We start from the raw sequence: 12,629 nt of genomic DNA, 5'->3' as shown, positions 1-12,629 counted from the left end.
GAAATAAAATTGGAACTTCTATTTCTAGCATGACCGAAATAATGCATTGGAAAATTGTTTTTCATAATTCCCGTCTTAGAAACAAAATTAATTTAATAATTTATAGACAATGAATTACTAAAACAATCAGTACAACAATTGTAATAAACCTTCATCAGCTTCTCCTAATATGGAATAGAAGGAAAAAGGCCTCTTCTGCTTTATAAGGTGCTGGATGTCAGGGCATTTCAGAGTTGTCTGCAATTAGGAAGAAATTTTGATTTTATGAAATACGTTTCTTTGTTGCAGACTTGCTTATTCACAGCGCAGCTTATATGAACCTTTGCTAGTATGATTTTTAACCACACTTTCCTAATCAATCTTTTCATCTGTGTCCCAAAAGATGGCTTCTTTTCTGCTCTCCCTCTTGCTTTCAGTTTCCTCACAAAACTACGCTCATGTTGCTTCTTTACTGCCTTTTCTTCCCTGCTTTGTAAGCTTGCTAACACACGCTCAGAAAGGGTATATTTTGACAAGAAGCTGGTTTAGTTGCCTTAAAATGTATTCTGACAAATACGTTAAGGCAGCATAATCCAGCACTGCCACAGAAGGAAACAAAATTAATCTAGCACTTACTCCTGCCCCAGTGTCAGCCTTCCCTTGTTCCAGCTAGTCCGTGAGATGGATCAGGGAACTCTCCCAGATGAAAAATTACTCTGAAAAGTTATTAATTTTCATTATTCTAGACAATAATTGCTGTGTGGCAGCACAAATGGTCATGTCATCCCAACGTTGAAGTGGTGCAGGGACAGAGAATACTGATGGCAGGAAGAGGCTGGATGGCATCTTGTGGTGGACATAGCATGTCACAAGACCTTAATCACTCATTTGCAATTTTAGTCCAAGATAAACAGGTGTCTAAACTTCAGAGGTGTCTTGCGTTCTTTGAAGATAGCTACCACAGTAATCATTTTATCTATGTAAGCGTGCACAGAACACATTTAGCAACGGATGCCAGAAACTTTCAGGATTCAAACAATGCAAGGACAAGCACAAGCATCAAGAGGTATGGAACTTAGCTTGTGATTTATAAGTATGAAATTCAAGTTTGTCCTTTATTTGTAACCTTGGTGTAGCTGAGTGTTAGGACTGTACCTCTGCGTATATCCAGTGCTCTTAAGCCACCAATTCCTTGGGTGGTCCCGAATCTCCACAGCTAGTCATCTGCATAGATGAAATAATAGCCTTTTCTGAGGCAACAGATTGACTTAAAATTAGGTGATTGATTGAACTCTGCGCTATCTTCACAAATGTTTGACTGATTAATACAGGAGCTCTCTAGATGGGAACTTCAGGAACATCTAGAGATTACCCAGGTAGATCCTGCTGTGTTGGTTCAATTCTTATGCTTTAATGTGTTGATAAACATCCTGGTTGCAGTGTCAGAGATATTCCCAGGCAATTCTTACTCCATAATTGATCAAATAGGGCATAGATAAGTTATTTATAAACAGTAAACACTGTTCCTGCTCATGACAGTCTTTTGTATGTAGTTAGGATATTTATGAAATATTTTTATGTAGATAAGATAATTGATAGGAATGAATTATGTATGACCTGGGGTGGTCATGTAGGACCATGGCCAGGTGGATTGTGAGAAGTGAGCAGAACAGGGATTTGTTGAATCTCACCTGATCAAGATGAAGACATCATTGCAAGGACCCTTGCAACAGAGACTCCTTTTGACACCAACCAACAACCAACCATTTTGTTTGAAATATCTAATTCCCTGTGCAAGCATTAAATTTTGCTAGGAGTTTTCTGTGCTGGGATCAGAGTCCTACTAACCTTCACATGTCCCTAAGTGTCTGGGAAATTGTCTGGTTTTGCCACCCCCAGTTTCCTTTGTCAGAAGAAATGCTTATGCCACTGATGCGGTGCTTAATGAGGTAAATTCCCTATTTGGGGATTAAAAAAATAACTTTTTGAACGTTCCATTTCAGCATAGCAACCCATCAGAGGCCATTGGTATTCTTAATCACATAAGAACATTGCTTTAAATGGCCAGAGGCCAAATCTCGTGGCAAAAATTGATTTGTCCGGTCATTTGAGTTCAGTTCCCCTTGCAGACCCACTATCAGTTCCCATTAAAAATTGATGAACGTGTCATATATTTTTTTGCATCACTGGATAAGAATATTTTACAGTTACTTCATCTGGTTTTCTAGAACCTACAAGTAATCAATTGCTGACATCTCTTTGCTTAACCAAAATTACACAGGTCAAAGACCAAACTGTAGTCTCCAACGTGTCTTCCTGACACATTTGATGGCCCTTGTGGGAAATGTACAACCACAGCTTTAATAATGCTCAACAAACAGACTTTTCCCAGAAATGCAGAATTTCAGTAGAATGACAAAATAAATCCACAGTAAACCAGAAAAACATTCAGGAAACAGAATGTGGGCAAAGATAAGAAATGGTCATATATCCTGCTGCATAATTTCAGAGCAGAAATACATCTCTGGAAACTAGTGTACATTACAGGAAATTGTAGCACATCCTTCAGTACTGTCTTTGTAGAATACTGAAAATGCAAAATCTGGAAAATCACAAACACCCTGTTCTATTCTCTGGCCTGCCTAAAGAAATTCTCTCTCCATAGTCTGCACGATCCAACTTCCATGATCAACATATGGCTTTTTATAGCCATAAAGATTTATAGTACTGTAGAACATTTTCCTAGGAAAATTCTTTTTAAGAGTACTGAGAAGAATTATGCAGGCCGGACAAGCCAACTAGTAATGTACCTGAATATTCTTTAGGTTTTGGAAAGTTGGCGGCATTCAGCATCCCACTTCAATTTCAGTTACAGAAAAGGTCTCTACAGTATATTTTAGACTAAAAATAAGAGTATCTGTTGAAGTGAAAGTTTTCTAAAAAGTGCCATAAAATAAGTTGAAAGGCTTCAGAATCCCAAATTAATCCAAAGAAAGAAATCTGCATCCCATATTTCTGTTATTCCTACACACACACCCCCTATGGAGTAAAGAATACTCCACACAAACAAGAGTCCAGAGAGAAAAAACAATGCAAAGGAAACTTTCTAAGCAGTAAAGGTAATCGAAAATGACTTTAAGAGGTGGAGACTCTTGCTTTGTTTTGCTTCTGGAAGAAATGAGAAGCTACAAACCTCCAGAACTGTGGCACAGAAAAGTGATGTCTGTAGTAACCTATGGAGAGCTTTGGCTTTAACAAAGCATTTCCATTACTTGATGAGTTCACCAGAAGATAGGTCTAATCCAATCCTGATGTAATTCAATTAAATTCCATGGAATAATTCATTTGTACATTTCTCTTCCCTGCTCCTTTCTCACTTTGTCCACATTTCCCTTTCTCCCTCCCCTCTACTCACCTAGCCTCCGTACAGCCTCTCTCTAGATGCAGCTCTGCACAGAGTGTGTATGCGTGCATTTAAGTGTTTACCTAACAGTAAGATATTCACAGAATCCTCTCTGCTAAAATTAAGATACTTGGCAAATCATGACAGACACACCAAAAAAAAAAAAAAAAACCCAAAAAAAACCCCAAACAACAAACGAACAAACAAAAAAAAAAAAACAACAACAAAACCCTTTCCTGTCAAATGAGTGCCTTGGTATGCCAAATCGATTTCCAAACTTTTCAAGTACATGTCTTCATATAAAAAACACCAGTAATCTCTAACAAGCTCTTGGCAGTAATTTTGGCTGATCAAAGATGTATAGAGTTGATAATCTGAAAGTGCCCTGTATTGCTGAGTAAGATCTGTTACTATAACACAGACATTGTCTCCAAGACAGTGGATTTGAAACATCCGTATAACCTTTGTGTGGTTTGGAGAAATTCATCCTCATGCAGATAACCTATTTCAAGGTAAGAAGGAAAAGAGAAATGGAGAAAGTGCTGTCAGGATGGTGCAACAAAATATAGATGTGCAATAATAATTTGGACATGATCAGAAAGGCGATGCAAGAAATGGGATACAAACAACAAAAGACTAAAAGCTAAGAAGAAACTGGAAAGAAAATAAATGAGTCGGTTTGCAACTCCATAGGAATGTCAGGTAATGCTGAGACTGTTCAAGTCTTTTATGCCTTCACCCTTCAGTCTTCACTAAGTCATTCAGTAGCGATCTGTTAGACATCAAAGAGATGTAGCAGCACTGAGAAAGATATAACTAAAGCAGCGGGAGAAAATTTTAAGGCATATTTGAGAAAAAGTAAGGTGTTTGCTGGGCCCAAGAAAATTTATCAAAGCAGATTTAGAAAAATGGCTCATTGTCCTGGTTCCGGTGGGGATAGGGTTAACTTTTCCTGGTATTCCATGCCATGTGAGCCACGCCCACCCTGAGCTGCCGGGGGAGGGGGCAGGAAGTTGCTGCTTAAAAGCGGGCTGGGGCGGCCCGGGTCGGGCCAGTGAGCGGCAGGGGAGCGGCGGTTCAGTAATCGCGTTTGTATATTCCCCTATCCGTGTTGTTGTTGTTTGCCTGTTCCCTTTGCTGTTCTGTTAAACTGCCTTTGTCTCAACCCAAGAGTCTTGCCTTTTCTTACGATTCTTCCTGTATTTGGAAGGCACGAGCGAGCGACACGTGGTTCTTTGTTGCCGTCTGAGGCTAAACCACGACAATCCTTTTTGGCGCCCAACGTGGGGCTCGAAGGGTTGAGATAACGACAGAATCCAACTAGAAAGTGGAAAAAACGGTTTTGGTTTTTTTTTTGTATGCATTTATTTTATTAGGTAAGTAGTCACTGGTCATCATGTTGCTTGGTTTGTTCTCATGGCTGTGTTACATAAATTCCTATATGGCTTATGTACTCCCTGCGATGCTGTTTACCATGTCTGGAAAAGGGATGAGGATTATCATTCTGCTGTCCTGTGCGATATCTGTTTATGATATGATAACATCACTGTTCAGGCGGCTATTTTGGGGTGTTTATGTGGTTTTGCTGTCCTGTCCGTACATTGGACACCGTCTCTCAGAATTTGTTAATAATTTCCCCAGCCCTTTTGCCTCCCTTTTCTCCTTCAGGTCAGGTATGACAGCTTTTGAGAATTTTGAATATCCTTGGGATACTCAAACTAGCGTGTTCGTAGTGCTATGTCTCCTGAATACGTTCCAGGTCTTGTTTAGGGTTAAGCGACTATTTAAGACTACCACCCGGAGATCTGCTCCGAGGCTGGATAGTCAGGGGTGGCACGGCATGTGGGAGAGCATGGGCAGGTACCTAGAGAACTACTCACCTCCAATGGTCTGGGACTTCACCCCTGAACAATTACAGGACCCTGATAAAGTGGTAGAATATTTGAAGGGAAAATGCTGTGGCTATTCTAGAGAGGCACAACTCACCGCGCTGTGCTGGGCCCTGGCCAGTATCTACCAGGCACTCCTCAGAATTATGCAGCACCCTCAAGGGGAAGAGATGGAAACCAGACCGGCGGCGCCTGCGGCTGCTGCAGCCCCTGCGGCGGCCCCTGCCACTGAACCAGGGAACCAACCCGTGCCGGTATCAGTTGCCCCCGTACAGAAGAAGAAGTACACAAAGAAATCAGTTTGCTTAGTAAGAGATGATGATGAACCAGGGCCATCACGAGAGCAGGAGGAAGAGGCAGAACCAGAGATAATTACTCGATCCCTATCCTTGAGTGAGCTGCGGGATATGCGAAAAGATTTTAGCCGACTTTCAGGCGAGCACATTGTCACCTGGCTGCTCCGGTGCTGGGATAATGGGGCCAGTAGCCTGGAATTAGAGGGTAGGGAGGCCAGGCAGCTGGGATCCCTGTCTAGGGAAGGTGGCATTGACAAGGCGATCGGGAAAAAGACCCAAGCCCTCAGCCTCTGGAAACGACTCCTGTTAGGCGTGAGGGAGAGGTACCCCTTCAGCGAGGATGTTGTATGTCAGCCAAGCAAGTGGACTACCATGGAAAGAGGTATCCAGTACCTGAGAGAATTAGCCGTGCGGGAGATGATTTATTATGACTTGGACAATGCAGACTTACCCACAGACCCTGATGAGGTGCGATGCACAAGGCCCATGTGGTGGAAGTTTGTACGGAGCGCACCATCGTCATATGCCAACTCCCTGGCAGTAATGGAATGGAAAGGTGAAGAGGGACCAACGGTGGATGAGGTAGCTGGCCGGCTCTGGCGATATGAAGAAAGTCTCTCTTCCCCCCTTGTCTCAGCTATGGAGAAACTGTCGCGGAAGGTCCAGCAACTTGAAGAGAATATGTTCTACTCCCCACCTGCACGGGCCAGCATCTCAGCTATTAGAAGCAGGCATTTCCCCACTCAAGAGAGAGAGTACGGAGGGTACACACCACGAGGCACCCTGTGGTTCTACCTGCGTGACCACGGAGAGGACATGAGGAAGTGGGATGGACAACCTACTTCGATCCTGCGGACACGGGTACAGGAGTTGCAAGGAAGGACAACCACAAAAGGGGATCCCTCCAGGAAAAGTGCCGCCCCAGTTTCCAGTGGGCCGTTCCCCAGACAAAGCAGAAGGCCTGATCTTGCTTCTGATCCTCTTGAAGGAACTTCCAAGTCATTTATGCAAGAAGTGAGTAATGGATACTATGACCAGTATTAGGGGGGCCCTGCCTCCGGCCAGGTGGAGGAAAGGGACAACCGGGTTTATTGGACGGTGTGGATTCGATGGCCTGGCACATCAGACCCACAGGAGTATAAGGCTCTAGTGGACACGGGTGCGCAGTGTACTTTAATACCATCAAGCTATAGAGGGGCAGAACCCATTTGTATTTCTGGGGTGACAGGGGGATCCCAAGAGTTGACTGTACTGGAGGCAGAAGTGAGCCTAACTGGGAATGAGTGGCAAAAGCATCCCATTGTGACTGGCCCAGAGGCTCCATGCATCCTTGGTATAGATTACCTCAGGAGAGGGTATTTTAAGGACCCAAAAGGGTACCGCTGGGCCTTTGGCATAGCTGCTTTGGAGACAGAGGAAGTTAAACAGTTGTCTGCCTTGCCTGGTCTCTCGGAGGATTCTTCTGTTGTGGGGTTGTTGAGGGTCAAAGAACAACAGGTGCTGATTGCTACCACAACGGTGCATCGGCGGCAGTATCGCACTAACCGAGACTCTCTGATTCCCATCCATGAGCTGATTCGTCAATTAGAGGTTCAAGGAGTGATCAGCAAGACTCGCTCACCCTTTAACAGTCCCATATGGCCGGTGCGAAAATCTAATGGAGAGTGGAGGCTAACTGTAGACTATCGTGGTCTGAATGAAGTCACGCCACCGCTGAGTGCTGCTGTGCCGGACATGCTAGAACTCCAGTACGAACTGGAGTCCAAGGCAGCCAAGTGGTATGCCACGATTGATATAGCGAATGCATTCTTCTCAATCCCTTTGGCAGCAGAGTGCAGGCCACAGTTTGCTTTCACTTGGAGGGGCATCCAATACACCTGGAATCGACTGCCCCAGGGGTGGAAACACAGCCCCACCATTTGCCATGGACTGATCCAGACTGCACTGGAACAGGGTGAAGCTCCAGAACATCTGCAGTACATTGATGACATCATTGTATGGGGAAACACAGCAGAAGTTTTTGAGAAAGGGAGTAAAATAGTCCAAATCCTTCTGAATGCTGGTTTTGCTATAAAGCGAAGTAAGGTCAAGGGACCTGCGCAGGAGATCCAGTTTTTAGGAATAAAATGGCAAGATGGACGCCGTCAGATTCCAATGGATGTGATCAACAAAATAGCAGCTATGTCTCCACCAACTAGTAAAAAGGAAACACAGGCTTTCTTAGGTATTGTGGGTTTTTGGAGAATGCATATCCCAGATTACAGTCAAATTGTAAGCCCTCTGTATCAAGTAACCCGGAAGAAGAATGATTTTAAATGGGGTCCTGAGCAACGACAAGCTTTTGAACAAATCAAACAGGAAATAGTCCATGCAGTGGCCCTGGGGCCAGTCCGGGCAGGACAAGATGTTAAAAATGTGCTCTACACCGCAGCCGGGGAGAACGGCCCTACCTGGAGCCTCTGGCAGAAAGCACCAGGGGAGACCCGAGGTCGACCCCTAGGGTTTTGGAGTCGGGGATACAGAGGATCCGAAGCCCGCTACACTCCAACAGAAAAAGAGATATTGGCAGCATACGAAGGGGTTCGAGCTGCTTCGGAAGTAGTTGGTACAGAAGCACAGCTCCTCTTAGCACCTCGACTACCGGTGCTGGGTTGGATGTTCAAAGAAAGGGTCCCCACCACACATCATGCAACCGATGCTACATGGAGTAAGTGGATTGCACTGATCACGCAGCGAACTCGAATGGGAAACCCCAGTCGCCCAGGAATTCTGGAAGTGATCATGGACTGGCCAGAAGGCAAGGATTTCGGAATGTCACCAGAGGAGGAGGTGACGCGTGCAGAAGAGGCCCCACCATATAATAAACTGCCAGAAAATGAGAAGAAATATGCCCTGTTCACTGATGGGTCCTGCCGTATTGTGGGAAAGCATCGAAAGTGGAAGGCTGCTGTGTGGAGTCCTACACGACGGGTTGCAGAAGCCAGTGAGGGACAGGGTGAATCGAGCCAGTTTGCAGAGGTGAAGGCTATTCAGCTGGCTTTGGACATTGCTGAGCGAGAAAAATGGCCAGTACTTTATCTCTACACTGACTCATGGATGGTGGCAAATGCTCTGTGGGGGTGGTTACAGCAGTGGAAGCAGGGCAACTGGCAGCGCAGAGGCAAACCCATCTGGGCTGCTGACCTATGGCAAGATATTGCTGCCCGGATAGAGAATCTGGTTGTGAAAGTACGCCATGTAGATGCCCACGTACCGAAGAATCGGGCCACGGAGGAACATCAGAACAACCAGCAGGCGGATCGGGCCGCTAGGATTGAAGTGGCTCAGGTAGATCTGGACTGGCAACATAAGGGTGAACTATTCATAGCTCGGTGGGCCCATGACTCCTCAGGCCACCAAGGGAGAGATGCGACATATAGATGGGCTCGTGACCGAGGGGTGGACTTGACCATGGACACTATTGCACAGGTCATCCATGAATGTGAGACATGCGCTGCGATCAAACAAGCCAAGCGTTTGAAGCCTCTTTGGTATGGAGGGCGATGGCTGAAATACAAATATGGGGAGGCCTGGCAGATTGATTATATCACGCTGCCACAAACCCGTCAAGGCAAGCGCTATGTGCTCACAATGGTGGAAGCAACCACTGGATGGCTGGAAACATACCCTGTGCCCCATGCCACTGCCCGGAACACTATCCTGGGCCTTGAAAAGCAAGTCCTGTGGCGACATGGTACCCCAGAGAGAATTGAGTCAGACAATGGGACTCATTTCCGAAACAGCCTCATAGACACCTGGGCCAAAGAGCATGGTATCGAGTGGGTGTATCACATCCCCTATCACGCCCCAGCCTCTGGGAAGATAGAACGATACAATGGACTGTTAAAAACTACACTGAGAGCAATGGGTGGTGGGACTTTCAAACACTGGGATACGCATTTAGCAAAAGCTACCTGGCTAGTTAACACCAGGGGATCTAACAATCGGGCTGGCCCTGCCCCATCAAAACTTCCACGTACTGTAGAAGGGGATAAAGTCCCCGTAGTGCACATGAAGAATATGCTAGGGAAGACAGTCTGGGTTAGTCCTGCCTCAGGCAAAGGCAAACCCATCCGTGGGATTGCTTTTGCCCAAGGACCTGGGTGCACTTGGTGGGTGATGCGGAAGGATGGGGAAGTCCGATGTGTACCTCATGGAGATCTGATTTTGGGCGAGAATAGCCAATGAATCAGATTGTGTGCTGTTAATTGCTATAATTGCTATCAGTTGTACTACAAGTAAGGCACAGGGATGATGGGATAAGAACTGATCTCAGCAGCCGGCGCCCAGCAGTTTCCTCAAGATCTACATCTTCAGCCCACGGACTGCGTGCATGAGCCACACCAGGTGCACCAGTCACAAGCTCCGAAAAAAAATACAGCATGCAACAGACCAGCACCACCCAGCATCTCACCTGCCCTGAGAGACTGTTTTAACAGATGGAGCCCAAAGCCATGGATTAAAAGAACTCAACGGACACTTTGGAGGGATGACCCATAAACTAAGGGCATTATATATGTGTGTGTATATATATATATATATATATGGTGGCAATTCATTGGAACCTGCTGGGCATGGCATAGATGGTATGGAATAAGGGGTGGATAATGTCCTGGTTCCGGTGGGGATAGGGTTAACTTTTCCTGGTATTCCATGCCATGTGAGCCACGCCCACCCTGAGCTGCCGGGGGAGGGGGCAGGAAGTTGCTGCTTAAAAGCGGGCTGGGGCGGCCCCGGGCCGGCCGGCGAGCGGCGAGCGGCGGGGGGAGCGGCGGTTCCGTAATCGCGTTTGTATATTCCCCTATCCGTGTTGTTGTTGTTTGCCTGTTCCCTTTGCTGTTCTGTTAAACTGCCTTTGTCTCAACCCAAGAGTCTTGCCTTTTCTTACGATTCTTCCTGTATTTGGAAGGCACGAGCGAGCGACACGTGGTTCTTTGTTGCCGTCTGAGGCTAAACCACGACACTCATGTAAACCTGAAATTGCTGGAATTTATCTTTGAGACCACAGAGGACAAAAATGCTTTTATTTAAAAAGTAAGAAATGGAGGAATAGAGGAATAGTAGGCCAGCTGGTTTAGCACTGAGTTTCAGAAAAAAGAGAAAAAAATCTTGGTAAACACACAGAAGAAAACAAGGATTTATATAGCCACCAAGATCATTTTGTCAAGAAATTGTACTAAACCATCTTAATTTATTCTTACAAAAATGTAACAAACTTTGTCAATAGGTAATATGCAACAGGTGACAACTGTTCTACCTGACATTCGCATAAACAAGTAAGGGAGGCAAACAAATCTGTTCTGAATTTGATAGTACTAATATTTTCATTAATGATGATATATTAGAGAGTATACACAGTACATTTGCAGATTCTCTTCATGCACACTGGAAGACAGAATTCAAAATGACCTTGACAGGTGAATCCTTGTTTCACAACCTTGTCGTGAAAAAAATAATATTTAAGCCAAGAAAACCCAAAACAAAGTCCTGCAAGGTATAGGAATATTGAGTTGCACAATTATAGACAAACTCTTCCTGGGATTGTGAAGGTGCAAATGCTGTATATAAAACGTATAAAGTAATTGTTCCATATTAGTCAGTGATGTTAAGGTCTCAAATGATGTACCTTTTCTGGCTTGGGGCATAAAAATTGTTAAAAGAACCTACACTAATCATCAGCAATCTATAAAATAGAGCATCTGAGAAAATATTTGAAAAAGCAGTGATGATAAATTTAGGAAAAAATTAAAAAGTCAGAGGGGAGACAGAAATGGGCCTTTAAATAAATAAAAGATATCTATAAATACAAAAGATCAGAAATAATGAACTTAGCTTGAAGCAAAGGAATGTAAAATAAACATTGGTATAAGTGATCTAGCAACTAGAGGAGTTAAGCACTAGTGCAGATTATCCAAACAGCACTGCAGCATTTCCAGACATCTGTTGGGAATAACAGAAGGGCGAATCCGGCCACTTGGAGAGGGGCAGCACGGTGGGGAATAGATGAGAGAACCATGCAAAGCCCCTTCCTAGCCTTGCTTCCCAGAAGTTTCTGAATTTATTGCTTAAATCCCTAAAAACTGGTTTCAGAAAATGAGGTGTAAAATAGTTTCAATAATCTGTTTGGGTTTTTTTTTTTTCCTTAAAGTAAACAACATCAACAGAATGATCCAAAATCTAAAGACTGGAAACAATCTGCCTGGGAACCACACTGTATTCATCATCATTGTTTGCCAACCCAACATCTCTGATGCTGTCTGCAAGGAAGAAAGCGGATGAGATGTGAGAATAACGGTCCTAGGCTCTGAAATTTTGCTGTTCCCCTTTTCTCTTAAGGCAGAAACTGTTAATGAAAGCGAGTAATACTGTACCAACAGCTGTACACCGAATATCAGAAATAAACACACATTTCACCAGAGTGTGTAAGCCAAATTCACTACCTTGCTTTATGTTATTCTGATCATTAAAAGTGGTGCTGAGTAGTGAGACCTTAACGCTGAATTTTACTATTCATTCACTATTCAGAATAATGAAGTCTGGCAACTTTAAACATTTTTATTTACAGAAGGGGGACAGAGTAAATAACTGACCTGCAGCCCTTCAATGTGGTGAGCACCTGTTGAATGTTTTTGATTCCGGCTTGAGTTTGGCAAAGTGACTGCTCTGGAGACTTCAAAGGAAACGAGTTTGCTGGTCTTGGCTTTTTCCTAACAGAATACCTTCTGCATGTCATAAAATTATCCTGCCGTGTTTGCCATCACTTTTGATCAGACACAGAAAAAACACCAAGGAATCATGCATGGGAAAGCAACAAACAACACACGTTGTTGGCTTCTCCAAAGTCTACATCTGTCGACCAATTCCCTGCGTGAGTATTAAAACCCAAGGAAGGATAAGAAAGAAATGAATGAAGCAAGTAGGCCATGAGGGAAGAAGTAGATGAAATTATGAGCCCTACTGCCTGATTTTATAAAAGCAATATTCTGGAGTGCCAAGTGTTAACTTTTTGTTTGGGGGATATAT

The sequence above is a fragment of the Rissa tridactyla genome, chromosome 1 (genome assembly GCF_028500815.1).
Source record: "Rissa tridactyla isolate bRisTri1 chromosome 1, bRisTri1.patW.cur.20221130, whole genome shotgun sequence".
Classification (NCBI taxonomy): domain Eukaryota; kingdom Metazoa; phylum Chordata; class Aves; order Charadriiformes; family Laridae; genus Rissa; species Rissa tridactyla.
The sequence above is the reverse complement of the archived record's forward strand: the minus strand, read 5'-3'. Positions refer to the sequence as shown.